Source organism: Oryzias latipes, chromosome 3, assembly GCF_053564925.1.
Source record: "Oryzias latipes strain Hd-rR chromosome 3, Olatipes_Hd-rR_3.1".
Lineage (NCBI taxonomy): Eukaryota > Metazoa > Chordata > Actinopteri > Beloniformes > Adrianichthyidae > Oryzias > Oryzias latipes.
This window is the reverse complement of record NC_136239.1, coordinates 4,313,494-4,327,062: the sequence shown is the minus strand read 5'-3', so window position 1 is coordinate 4,327,062 and position 13,569 is coordinate 4,313,494. Positions and strand designations below refer to the sequence as shown.

At 45.7% G+C, this 13,569-nt stretch overlaps 2 long non-coding RNA genes across 7 annotated transcripts in view; one reads left to right on the top strand and one right to left on the bottom strand.

Annotated features, from left to right (window-relative positions):
- Window positions 1-13,569, top strand: part of LOC144991131 (uncharacterized) — a 57,312-nt gene that overhangs the window by 37,446 nt on the left and 6,297 nt on the right. For 3 of the 4 annotated variants that reach the window (XR_013655049.1, XR_013655046.1, XR_013655048.1), the window contains exons 1-2: window positions 6,881-11,017; window positions 11,095-13,455. This is a non-coding gene — a long non-coding RNA (uncharacterized LOC144991131). Of the gene's footprint in view, window positions 1-6,880; window positions 11,018-11,094; window positions 13,456-13,569 lie in introns of those variants that run through there. The other variant, XR_013655047.1, reaches the window with a different exon arrangement.
- LOC110016952 (uncharacterized) lies at window positions 3,615-6,876 on the bottom strand. Of its 3 annotated transcripts, none has more exons than XR_013655051.1 (4): window positions 6,636-6,876; window positions 5,765-5,880; window positions 5,074-5,252; window positions 3,615-4,981 (listed from the first exon to the last, which is right to left on the bottom strand). It is a non-coding gene; the product is annotated as an uncharacterized LOC110016952 (long non-coding RNA). The 3 variants fall into 3 exon arrangements; XR_013655050.1 differs by having other exon boundaries at window positions 3,615-4,682; window positions 6,636-6,871; XR_002292272.3 differs by having other exon boundaries at window positions 3,615-5,252; window positions 6,636-6,871.

Genomic DNA, 13,569 nt, shown 5'->3' with positions numbered 1-13,569 from the left:
GGTTTAACTTCATTAATATTCCTGTCTGCTTTTATTCACATTTATGTTAAAAAGTTCAGTTTTAAAGGTTTAAAAGGATTAAAAGTTTAGCTTTAGTGTGTTCAGTAAATGTTGGAAAAATGTTGGTTAAATCTTTAGCTCCTCCCACATGTGGTGGAAGTGTCAAGTTTCAGACCTCGTGCTTTGTCCAGCAGTAAGAATCCTGTTCTTCCCCGTTTGGACCGCACAGCAGTTTAACAGAAGGAGCTACGTAGATCCCAACATGTGTCGAGGTTCTGAGAGAAGAAGAGTTTTAACAAAACCTGTGAGTTCCTTCCAACATGTAGGATGTTTTGATGCATTCTCTGGTTTATTTATCAACCGGCGCGCTCCATCAGCTCGCATCGACAGAGGAATTTGAGGAGTAGCAGCAAAAAGTAGATCTGAATCCCTCTGAAAGCTGACGGACAGCAAGACTCATCAGAATGACAGACAACAAAGGCTGCAGAAAAGTTCATGACGCAACTCCACAAAAAAGCCAGACTTACAGTGAAAGACGCGGCCGACGCCCGTCTCCTCTTTTGCTCTGCAGGATTTGGAATAAAGACAGCGGCTCGTAATCAATGCAGGAGAAGAAAGTCACGTCTGAGGCCGATTCTCACCTTGACAGAAGCCAGAACATTCATTACATCAGACTCTATTTACCGTTCTCAACCGTCCCCTTATATAATTTAAGATATGCCTTTGTCTGACACAACCAGTCACTTCTGTAACCCCCTGTCCCCTCTGTAGGCCCTGCATGACACCTTTACACTGTGTTTCCACTCCAGACTTTCAAAGTATAGCACGTAAAAATAAACTGATAAAAAGCAAAAAAATATTCATTTATTTTTCTAATTAAATATTTTTTTTTTCCAGACCTGAGAATCAATAAACATTTTAAAGGCTTTGAAGCAATAGGAGTCACAGCACTGTGAGGTGTTGGTGCTCTGATGGGGGTTGGTGGTCCAGAGACACTCCCCATAGAACCATCTGGATATTTCAACGGTCTGTGGAACCAGATCAGAGGAGAGGACATCTCCTTCCAAGGAGCTTCTCAGAGTGGGAGGAGACTGGGAGCTTCACTGCCCCACTTCCTGAGATGCAGATCACAGTGGAGTTTAATTGAAATTCAGCAGGGTTTGAGTCAAGAAATCTGTCAATTACCTCTGTTGCCAGGACAACTTTCCAGAATATTTTTTGGGAGGCTGTTCTGTAAAAGTAATTTTTAGTATTTATTTACTGTCATGTCCGCTTAATTTTCTTCAACTAAACAGTTAAAAATCTCACAACGTCGCCTGGATTGGCGTCACCAGCGCCTGGTGCCTGGTGCTCCTCTCATGGGCCCCTTGTGGGGTCCACCCCGAAAGAACGACGAGGGATAACTCTCCAGTGGGCCCACCACTTGCTTAAAAGGAGCCGGTGCACTGTGGTTTGGGTGGCAGCCGATGGAAGGCACCTCGGCGGCCAAAACCCTGGTCATGGGACTTGGCTTTTGGGACATGGAATGTCACCTCTCTAGGAGGGAAGGAGCCTGAGCTTGTGCGAAGGGTTGACAGGTACTTACTAAACTTAGATATAGTCAGGATCACCTCCACTTACAGCCTGAGCTCTGAAACTCAGTCCCTTTAGAGGGGTTCACTTACTGCCACCCCGGTAGACAAGAGGGTTATGTCCCTTCGCCTTTAGTTGGGGGACAGGTCTATGACTGTAACCCTTGTGCTATCCTAGGCACTTTAACATTCGGAGTTGGGTCATCTAGACCCACTAGACAGTACTCTGAACCGTTTTTCTTCAATGATTTGGTGTCCATGGATTACATGAAATTTTTCCACCTTTATCCACCTTTGTCATGGTAGGAAGAACACGGGTGGGGTCATAGGATAGCAAAAGGGTTAAACCACAGTCAGTGTCAAAAAAGTTATGATCTATTTCATATTTTGAAAAAAGGCTAATTTCTTTATGTTGATGTTTTTTATGCCAAAAAACACTAGTTCATATGTTGTTCACCTTTTGGGCTCATCCCTTCAGGGGTCATCACTGGCACAGATGGTTTGGCAGAGAGAGATTTACGCTGGATGCCCTTCATGACACAACCTTGTAGTTTGTTTGGGCTGGGGACCGGCACAGGGAAACTGCTTTGGGCCCCCTTGTGGCTACATTAGGCAGTAGAACTGAAGCTCATTGCACCCCCTGGGAATTGAACACTGATTTCCCAAGTACGACTCCTGTGTTTAGTCCATTTATGACCACAGTAAAAATAGCATAAATACAAGTCAGTGTCTTCATCTTGACAAAGTAAGTCTTTGGTTCCTATTGTGTTGTTGTCGGTGAGAAATCCACCCAAAAGGCTCTTTAAGTGTTGCAGACCCCCTGCACTCGGAGAACATGGAAACTCCACCCAGACAAGAGTCCCTGTTAGGATTTGAACCTTTTCACTGCTAAAATTCAGCCGTTGTATCCAAGTTTTAGAAATGCTTCAAATATGAAAAAATGTTTGAGCCTTTAACCCCGGAGCTTTAGCGTCAGTCTTTACATTCCTTTGACTATCGTAACTCTTCAACTGGCATAATTCCAGTGGATTCTGACGTGGAGAGAAACAGCTTTGATTCACGTTGATCAAGTAAACGTTTGAGGAGTTTCGATATGACAAAGAGCATCTTTTGTTTTAGCGTCGGTGGTGACGTCTCCGATCTTTAAAGTTAAAGATCCAGGAGAAATTAGTTTAGTAAAAGCTGACATGACATCACTGTATGAAGGAGTTTAAGCTTCCAGAAAACAGCAAAAGAACCGAAAAACACTTTTGGAGCGTCCCAGACATTCACGGGGAGGACCCGGGTTGCTCGTGAAGAAAAAAAGTGTGTGTGTGTGTGCGTGTGTGTGTGTTTGTGTTTACTCTGTGTGTGTGTGTTGAACAGAGTTAAACTAAAAGGATCTGCGGAGCTTTGCAGTCTTCTCTGCTGACATTGTTGCACTGAGTGCTGCTCTTTAATCATTTATTCAAAGTACTTTGGTCGAATGGAAAAGCATCAAATCGAAAAGCAGCATCTTTTTTTTTTTTTTGTAGCAGACCCTGAGTTGGCTCAAAGGGGAGCACTCCACCAAACCCCCCCACCTGCAGGCATCTTCCCAACACCCCAGGAGAGGCGGAAGCTTCCAGATCAGTCATGAGCTGCAGATTCAACAATGTGACTGAAAATGAGCTGAAACATTGACGAAAATTAAAGGTTTTCACATTTGTTTAAATGAATTTCATTTGGGGAATAGCTGTATTCATCCTGGCCTGTGATGTGATGATGGTAGTTTAATCAGCGACGGCTCCTTTATTTATTGTATACTCAGCAAACCAAACACTGATTCTTTTTCGAGGGGGCGGCGGGGTAAAAAACAAGAGAGAGGTGATGAAAATGGGTTTGATCAAACCGCCACAGTTCACAGCTCAGTCAAGCATCACAGCAGAGAACTAACCTGGAAAACTGCTCCAGGTCAGGGTCTTCAAAGAGCCTCAGGTCATCTCATGCGTCTGTCAGTCACACCTGGATTTTACCCTGTGGGAGGGTCAAATGTGCACAGACCATGTTAAGGACAGAGACCTGCAGGACTTCAGTTCACACTTTTTCAGTCAGTTTTGGGAGATTCTTTTAAACATCAACACCGATCATCATTTGATTTATTTTCAAAGCGTTTCCAGGGGTCTTTAATGATGATTATGCTGTTTTTATCCCAGATCTAAAAACCTGTGTTGTTTTCTAGGACACAGTTTCAGTCCGGTGTATTTTCCATGTCACAACAACGACTTTTTTCAAATAACATTTTTTCGTTCTTGCTGACTCAAAATGATTTGAATAAAGAAATACTCAGAACTGCAATTTTAAGATGAATTCTCCTTATATATTTCCTCCATGATCACAAAAATGAGAACATGTTAACCACACCATATTCTTCCGATTGAGTCCTTAAAAGTCCGGCATTGAAGGCAAAGGCACGTCCAAACACAATTATTCTATCAGCCTGAAGAATATTCATCCAGGATACAAAAGACAAATAAAAACAGATTGCTTGCTGTCAAAGAAAGATGCATTTCGGTTTGATTCATGCTCAGATCATTAATGTTTCTTCCTGTGATTCAGTCGGCTGTGCTTGAATGTGTAGGCTTTAGCCTTAGTGTGCTGAAGAGTAACAATGTGTGGGCGTCAAAGTCAACAGAAGGTGTTAAAGTGCGGCGGATTACTGGAAAGTTTGTGAACGGTGTAAAAAAACAGAAGAAACATTTCATCTGTGGTTAACGCAGAAACTACAGCAGAAAGTCTGTTCAGAGGTTACCCTGGATGCCACTGTGCATCCCTGTGCTCCAGCATTTTCAGCTTCCTCTGTGTCAGTGATGGGGCTGCCACCTGTCCACCATCACTTTGCTTTCAGATGAAGCTGCAGTGAGCCCTTACTCCATGTGGAACAGCGTTTCCTGCCCCGTTTCAGGCCACTTCCTGCTGGATGGTGTTCTGCAGTGCAGGAGTTCAGCTTCCACTTCAGCTGCTGTCTTGCTGAGAGAGAGCAGACTCAGCGGCTGGATTGGCTTTGGCGGCTGCTCACTTGGGAAATAACTGGCTGAGCTCCTTAAACATCGGAGAGCACTTCCCTGTCTTCTGTTTTCTGTGACACATTTTCTGCCGAAACAAGACGGAGGATGAATTAAACATCGGTTAAACAATTAAACAATCAGACGAACTCATGAGGGTTTTATTATTTAAGTGCTGCATGGCTGAAATGCTGCGGCGGCGGCGGCGTGTTCTCCTCCTCGTGAGCCAGCTGTCGCTGAGCGTTAGTGCCGCGCTGCTGAATCGCCTGGAGTGGAACCGTTTGGATAATTCAGGCTCAGCCGGGCTTCTGGTGCTTGAAGGGGACGCGGTGACAGCGATGGAACTGAGACAACAAACGCACAGTCTACCTGCTCCTGTAAACAACACTGATCCACACGGGAGGGGGGCTGCATGAAGGCTGAAGGCACCTTTTCATGCTGTGCAGTCTGTGTGTGTTTGTGTTGGCTCCATGTTCTACCTGCTGCATGCTTTTGTGGTTCTTCCTCAAACACAGAGGAGCTTGCTTTGGTTTCAGCTGCTCAGAACTCCAGCCAGTGTGTTGTTGAGTCATTGAAGTCCTGCCCTCCCAGAGTTCTTTGCTGCTGCCCCTTGACTTCAGTCCAGTTTTCCTCTCCTGCCGTCTTTATGTTGGATTCCCTGTGATGAGATTTTTTGCATTGAAGATTTGGGATACTTTGGGTTTTTGGGTTGTCCATGCCTGGGTTGCAGGCAGGAATGGGTGCATCTTAAAGACCCACAGATTAAATCTGTGTTTTTGGTGTTTTAACATGTTGTCGTGGCGATTTTTTTGATGCTGGACGAAGTGCGCGAACTCATCACGTGAACGACACTAACGGGCTCCCTGTGTTTTCTGCTGGATGTGGGGTGGGGGTTGAAAAAAATGACAAATGTGTACGACACACCAACTTCCCCTAACGTGTTGCATGAGCGTTAACTACAACCAATTGTAAAAAAAGAACACTTTCTTCCTCTAGGCTCACCGAGGGATCCACAATCTTAAAACCTCTTACAGGTTTGACCATTTTTCACCCGCATACAGCCCGTATCCAACCACGAGGACAGTCGGGACTTAAGTCTGACCTTTGTGTCTCTTTGACCTTTGACTTATGTTGTATTGGTAATCAGCAGCTGATCAGCTGCAGACTGACCTGCTCCACCCTCCTGTCTGCTGCCAACAGACTTCTGCTGATGCTGAGGAACCGGCCTTTGCAGTAGAACGTTCTCCCATCTTCACATGAGCTCAGGCTCATTTCCACCAGTTTGACTGCATCAAACAAACATTTTCTCTTTACAGAACAGAAACTGAAAAAGGATTAACACAAATAAGGTGATTTAAACATAAAAGTTTGGTGGCAACAAAGAAGCAAAGAGAATTTAAAGGAAAGATGGAACCACTGTATTTGATTTTATGTTGACAAATTCAGATCAAATGCATGAAAGTGTCTAGGGTCTGATTTTTTATTTTTCCCTGCTTCAAAGGCTAAAAGAAAAAGGAACATTTATAATGTGCAGAACAAACAAAAAAAGGGAAAAGAAGCAGAAAAGATCAAGACAAACATCTGAAACCTTTTTTGTTTCAACAAACCTGACCTTGAAATGCAAAACACTTATTTTTCTCAAACCCTGTTCGGATACCGGCTCCTGCTTTCAGGCTAGTGCAGCCATGCTTTAGAAATGTCCTGCAGCAGAGCATGTCATGTGATTGACGCTGCTTTCTGTTTTCATAATCCGTCCTAATTATGTAATACTACACAAAATAATATTTCACACGGCAAAGCTATCTATCACCTCACAAAGATTTATGTACTCTTACTGTGTAGCTTTTTAATTGTTAGTGTATAAACATAGGATTTTGACAAAAAAAATACTGTATAACCTGCCTGGTGACTGTTTCATTTAGAACCAAGTTAGATAAAAGGCTTCAATGCTTCATGAAGCGCCATCTGCCCGTCAGTACTAAAAGCACATAAAACATTTGAGTTTACGAAGTTCAGGTTTCAGTTTTGAAAACATTCTTACCCTCCAGATGTTGCTGTGCGGAGGTGTTTCAAATGTTTCAGAAGATCCAATCTTTCAGTTGTTCCAAAGGATTTCATCTCACAATTGTTCCATTTTTACCATCACTAAGAAATACAAACAAAAAACAAAACAAAAAAAACAATGGTAAACCGAAAAGGGAGGAAAGAAGACCAACCAACAATAAACACTAAAAACCAGACTCTGAAATACACGTGTGTGTGTGGGGGGGGGGGGGGGGGGGGGCATTAACACTAATCAAGACAGCTGTGAACGATTAACCACCCAAACCTGGTGTGACTGTCAGGGAAACCAGAACATAACGAAAACTGAAGCCCCAGCAACCCAGCGATCCCAAAAGGGATAAAGCAGGTTTAGAAAACGGGTGGATGGACGATAGCAGCATTACTCTGGGGTCAGAATCATGCCTGATGTCAAAGTGTGACCACAGACTGTGCCAGACTCCCTTAAACACGTCGCCAGCATCACAGCATCCACTACACAGACAAGGGTTCAGAGTGTTGAAGAAAATGAGCCACCATTATTGGTTGGTTCTGCTGTTGTTTATTTGGCTGCACAGCACTAATGTCATAAAGAGACTTTAAAAGGGCAGAATTATGGAATGGGGTGAGGGATGCTGTGGAGCAGCAGAAATGTCCACAGTCTCTGACCGCAGCTCAACGGTATGACGATAATTGGTACACTCTCCACCTCTGAGATAAGACTCTGCTCCATGTGAGCCACAGAAGTTGTTTCCTTCGTAGAACTCAGCTGTCAGAGAAGCTCTGATCAGCGCTCCGTGTTCTGAATATCATTTCCGTCCTGTGGGCTAAAAGAATCAGGAGGTTTTGATTTTTCCCTTGTTCAGGTTTTATCAACACGACTGTGACCTGCTCTGAGGTGGAGTTAATGCGGAAACGGCAGCATGCTGGATAAAAAAAAAAGGCAAAAATCAGTTTTTGCTTGTGGGATTTAAGAAACCAGTTGTTTATTTTGTTTGGCATAAATCCAGATTAATGTTTTACTAAAAAGTATCAAGAACAAGAAAACTGCTCCGTGTGTGTCTGTGGGCGTCAATGTTGCAGTCTAACCTTTATCTACCTGGTCTTTAGCCAATGTCACAGTACTTTTCCCATCTTCATTCTGTTCTCCCGTTGCTGTCAAGCTGCTTTCACACTGAACGTAATTTGTGTGACGCTTTCAGTGAATCAATCAGTGGGTTGATAGAATACACATCCAATACGAGCGCTTTTGTCCTGAACGACCATCTGTTTTGTTAACCCGCTGGGGTTGCTGGGCCGCCGAAACCCGTCCCGGCTACTGCTGGGCAAAAGCGGGATGCGCCCTGGACAGGTGGCCAGCCTGTTGCCCCTGCGGCAGCTCTCTGTTTTCTGGCCAGCCAGCAGCCCGGCAGAAGTCGCTCGCTTGTTGAGACTGAGAGCTGATCCGCGCTGAAAAGGCCGCCTGCTCGGGCCTCCTGAACTTAGTGCCATTTTTCTTATTTTCATAGATATTAATAAAATAGGTCCCTTTATTTTACTTCTTACTTTCCCGTCTCGGGTAAATGCAGCACAGTGAGCCTTTAAACTGGGTCACAGAGACACAGAAGCACAGTGGAAGCAGCTGTCCTACAGACAGCTCTCGGAGCGGGAGTGAAGCTGCCGGTACCGGGAGAATTTTGAACGATGTCACGAACCCTGACATGGAGATGTGATTACCGATGTTTTCGTAGAACTCTTCATAATAAATGATCCTGATGTCTCAACACCACCTGCGTCTTCCATGCATTGTAAATGACTTAAACACAGACAGACATGTAGCCATCAGGCTAAAAACATTAGCTGAAAGCTCCTCCCACATGCGGCCGGCTGCATGCAGCATCAAACTCGGGAACACAATTTGGTTCAGGGATTGTTAGCTTCCTGTTCTCTTGCTTCTGCGGTGTCTTCCTTTGTCTTTGTCCACTAACTCAGTGGTCTCCAACCCGAGGAAGAGGAAGAGCCTGAGAGGAGGAAGTGCGCCAAGATCCAGAAGGGCTACACGGAGGCACGCACACGAGAGGAATACAAACACCCGAGGCAAGCGAGGACTTCGCCGGGATCGGGAGAGAAGAAGACGTGACGCGCTGTGTGGGAAGAACTACTCAACGCGATACTCAGTTAAGTGAAGGAACGTTGGCCCTTTTTAACTCTGGAGAGAGAGTTTGGCCGAACATTGTAGTAGTGCTGTGAGTAAGGACCTCTCTTTTCTACATCTCCAGTGAATGACGCAGGGGCTAAGGCTGAAAGAAGAGCTGCGCTGAACCTGCCTGGACTGATCTCTGCTCCCTTCAGATCCGTTCCTCTTATTTGGGCTAGAAAACTATTTTTTAGATGTGGACTGCCGACCCAGCTGGATTTTACCATTTCATTTTGATCGATTTTCTTAGTTTTTTAGACTTGGACTGTTGACACAGCTGTATTTTTACTCGGGTTAATTTTAAATCTATTTTTTTTTAGATTGGACAATTGTATTTATACAAAAAGTTTATGCTGTATAAAAAAAATTTAAACCCTACTTCTCGTCTGGCATTTTCATTTCTGAACCTTTTGGTATCCCTGAGAACCTGACATTCTTTTTGGCGTTGTCGGCAGGATGCCAATCCGTTTAGAAATGGATGCCAGTCAGCGAGTTTGTTATGCAGTGGTTCATGGGGGCAGCTTTTATACCAAAATTTGATGGGTAAACTACCAAATTTGAACAGTGGAGGTGTCGGGTGGAGGCCATGTTGAGAGTACAAGGTCTTAGCCCACAGCAACAGACGGACTTTGTCTTGGGAGCCCTGGAGGGCCACAAAAAGACACAGAAAAAAAAAAGTTCATGATGTATCGCAATCCCTATATGCTCAGCCTGCCACTAAAGCACAGCTTCCTACCAAGTTTTTTAACTGCAAACAAAAAGCGGATGAAACAGTTAATGCTTTTATCTTTCGTCCCCGGGAACTCTTCTAGAGATGGCAAGAGGGTGACAGAGAAGGGACTGAAGGGGAAGATGACCTGCTACTTGACCAGCTTATGGTAGGGTTGAAAACCGGTTTAATAAAACAAAAACGGAGTCGACAGATGCAAGGACATAATGTTATGACTTTCAAAGCTGCATCTAAAGAAGCCCAGGCCTTAGCACGAGAACTACAGGAGGATGAGGAGGCTGCTCTTTCTAATCGAGTAACCTATACCCCTCGGAAACGGGAAGTTGTCGGTCCAGAGCATCTCAAGAAGCAGTTAAAGGCTGAACTGAAGGAGGAACTGTTGGGTGATATAAAAACTGGAATAAAATGATCTCATAGTAGAGATAAGGAATCAGTTTTCCCACCATCAGCAGCCCACTCCGACCTCATCATCCAACTGGGCAAGACCGCGAAGCCGCAACCCCACCACATCCTACCAGTGGGATACAGAGGAGATGCCCATATGCCAGAGTTGTGGAGTGGCCGGGCATGTGCACCGGCATTGCACCCAGCGCTCATCAAAGCCTCAAGGTTTTTAACTCCCCCTACAGCTGAGGGCCAAGCAGTAGGGGCGGTGACTCTGGAACAGGAGCCCACATCACAGGCTGTCTTATCCCTTGTGCTATCTTAGATGACCCCACCCTTACATTGGCGTGTTCTCCCTACCATGACAAAGGTGGATAAAGGTGGAGAGGATTTCATGTAATCCATGGACACCAGTGAAGATCACAAATCATTTAAAGAAAAAATGTTCAGCGCACTGTCTAGTGGGTCTAGATGACCCAACTCCCAATGTTAAAGTGTCTAGGATAGCACAGGGGTTACAGCCAGAGGCTACTGGGCAACTTGAGCATAAATCCGCCCTGATTGGGGAATGCCCTAACGTTCTACTTCTAAATAAACCACCAGCCTATTCCCTTTATACTGGACACAGGGTCACAGGTCACCATGCTTAGTCAGAGCTTATTTTATAAACATCTGAGGGGTACTGGAGTGACTAGCGCAGATTCTCTGCCTTGGCTGACCCTACAGGCAGCTAATAGACTGAAAATTCCTTACAGAGGCTACACTATTGTGGATTGTGTTGTAGGGAGTATTGAGGTCACTGGAAAAGGATGTGGATGATGAATGCCCTGGCCCAGAAAAAGGCATCATAGTCATGAACATTATTAAACCTGTTTGGTCCATTCTCACCCAGGGGAGCCACCCAGGACTACGGGCATTCAAAACCACCTCGACTTCTGTGAAAGGGGAGGCTGTCATGGTGCCTCTATCAGCCCCGCCCCTCTCTGCTCTGCTCTGGAGGATCCCCAGCTGTTGCCACTCACCTCATCACTCCTGCTACCTTCTTAAGGAGATCCACAGCCAGTATTCGTCGCCAGTTTGTTGCTTCTCCACGGTGCTTGTCTGGTCTCTCATGTTTATGCCAAGAATAATATTCATGTTAAGTAACTTTGCCTTACGCCTCACTTCCAGGACTCTATCATCACGAGTGCAATCTGGGATTACCTCCGTAACCGCATGTTCCTTTCTCGCTCTCCTCGCCAGCTGTTCATGCCCTCTCAGCCTCCACAGAAGCCCTCCAGTCACGCCTCGTCTTCCTGCCACCTACCTGCAGTCTCGAGCCGAAGACATCGCCTCTGGGAGATCACCTACAAGAACAAAATAAATCAACCATGACAGAGGCTTGGTCCAGAGCATTCGCAGAATGCCATCGAGTCACCAGGGAAGCTCCAATTTTTTCCAAATTGTCACCTGTCATCATTCCATCACAATCTGAGATGGTCCTGTGGATACAGGTAACCGACAGCCCAATGACCTTGCCCTGTGCTGTGGTTGTAGAGACTTTTCCAGACAGCGACACGGAATGGCGAATAGAACGAACTTGGGCTTCAGTGGTTGGTGGGCGGGTCCCCTGTAAAGTTTGCAATCCCAACCCGTACCCTGTTGAGGTACCACAGCGCCAGCCTCTGGCCCAAGTGAAGGAGGTAGAAACATCTGATATACAGGGTGAACAGGGAATAGTGCTCAACTCTGTGGCCCCTGATGTGGTAGGAGTGGAAGTAAGACGTGTGGGTGTTGTGGATGGGGAGGAAGATGATGTACATCCTGTATCTGCCTTACAGGGAGATGGCCTTACTCCGGACCAACAAAAAGAAATGACCAGTCTTTTGCATAAATGGAGGATAGTTTTCTCTCGTCATGATGAGGAGTTTGACAGAACGGGAGTTGTGAAACATCAGATACCCACCGGCTCTGACCCACCGACCCCCTAGTCGTGAGCGGTACCGCCCCCTGCCCCCCAGCTTATACCAAGAGCAACAGGAGCTCTTAAAAAATATGTTTGGTAGCGGAGTGGTGAGGGAAAGCCCTAGTCCAGGGGTGGGCAATTCCAGGCCTCGAGGGCCGGTGTGTCTGCATGATTTCCAGATAGTCTTGCCCTACTCATGGCTGATTACCTGGTTCAGGTGTGTCCAGCCAATAATCTTGCCCTACTCATGGCTGATTACCTGGTTCAGGTGTGTCCAGCCAATTAGAACATGCCAGAGCAGGGTATGCTGGAAAACATGCTGGAATGCGGCCCTCAGTGCCCACCTCTGCCCTAGTCCATGGGCAGGACCAATCGTGCTGGTGAAGAAGAAGGATGGAAGCTGGAGATTTTGTGTCGACTACAGAAGATTGAGCGCACTCACCCATGAAGACGCCTATCCCCTACCTCGCATTGAGGAGTCCCTGACAGGACTGAAGGCAGCTAAATGGTACTTCACATTTGGATTTGGCCAGCGGATACTGGCAGGTGGAAATGGATCCTGTCGACAGAGAGAATTTGAGCGGATGCCGTTCAGCCTGTGCAATGCCCCAGCCACCTTCCAGCGGCTAATGCAGCGGTGCTTAGGTAATGTAGTCAATGACTCCCTCTTGATTTATCTGGATGATGTTGTCGTTTCTCCACAGGTTTTAGTAGCCATATCAAACACCTGGAAGAGGTGTTTGAAAGACTGGATCATCATGGCTTAAAGCTGCAACCCAAGAAATGTAACTTGTTCCAGCGCAAGGTGACTTACTTGGGACACGTCATTAGCGAAGGGGGAGTATCCACTGACCCCACTAAGATGATGACAGTAAGGGAATGACCAGTACCCCAGACTGTGAGGCAAGTGAGATCCTTTTTGGGTTTTGCTGGCTATTACAGAAAGTTCATTTTTCACTTCTCCAAAATTGCAACACCTCTAAATATGCTCACCCACAATAGCTCTGGAAAGAAATCCTCTCCAGTGACTTGGACCGAGCAGTGCCAGCAAGCTTTTGATAAACTAAAGCAAGCCTTGCTGAATGCTCCTGTTTTGGCTTATGCTGATTTCTCCCAGACTTTCAGGTTGTACACAGACGCAAGCTTTGAAGGTCTGGGAGCAGTGCTGGCTCAGGTTCAAGATGGGAAGGAGAGAGTCATCGCATATGCAAGCAGAAGCCTTCATTCCACAGAACACAATGACCAGAACTATAGCTCGTTCACGCTAGAGCTGCTACCTGTATGCCTCTGAATTTACCATCTTTACAGGTAACAACCCTCTTGTGCACTTGGAAACGGCCCGGTTGGGAGCTGCGGAACAATGCTGGGTGGCTCAGCTTGCAAATTTCAGGTACACTATTAAATATCGTCCTGGTGTGCAAAATAAAAATGCTGACACACTTTCCAGGCTCCCAGAACAGAATTTAGATTCCTCTGCATGGGTGGTGCGAGCAGATGAAGATGAGTCCTGGCAGAAGCGCGAGGCCAAGGACCAAGATCTGTCACAGCTCCATGAACAGAAGAAACAGAGACTCTCCAGACCTGAGGTGTGTGAGGATACCTCTCTTTTAAATATTTTTTTATTTGATTGGACAATTGGATTTATACAAAAATTTTATGCTGTATAAAATTTTTAAACCCTACTTCTTGTCTGGCATTTA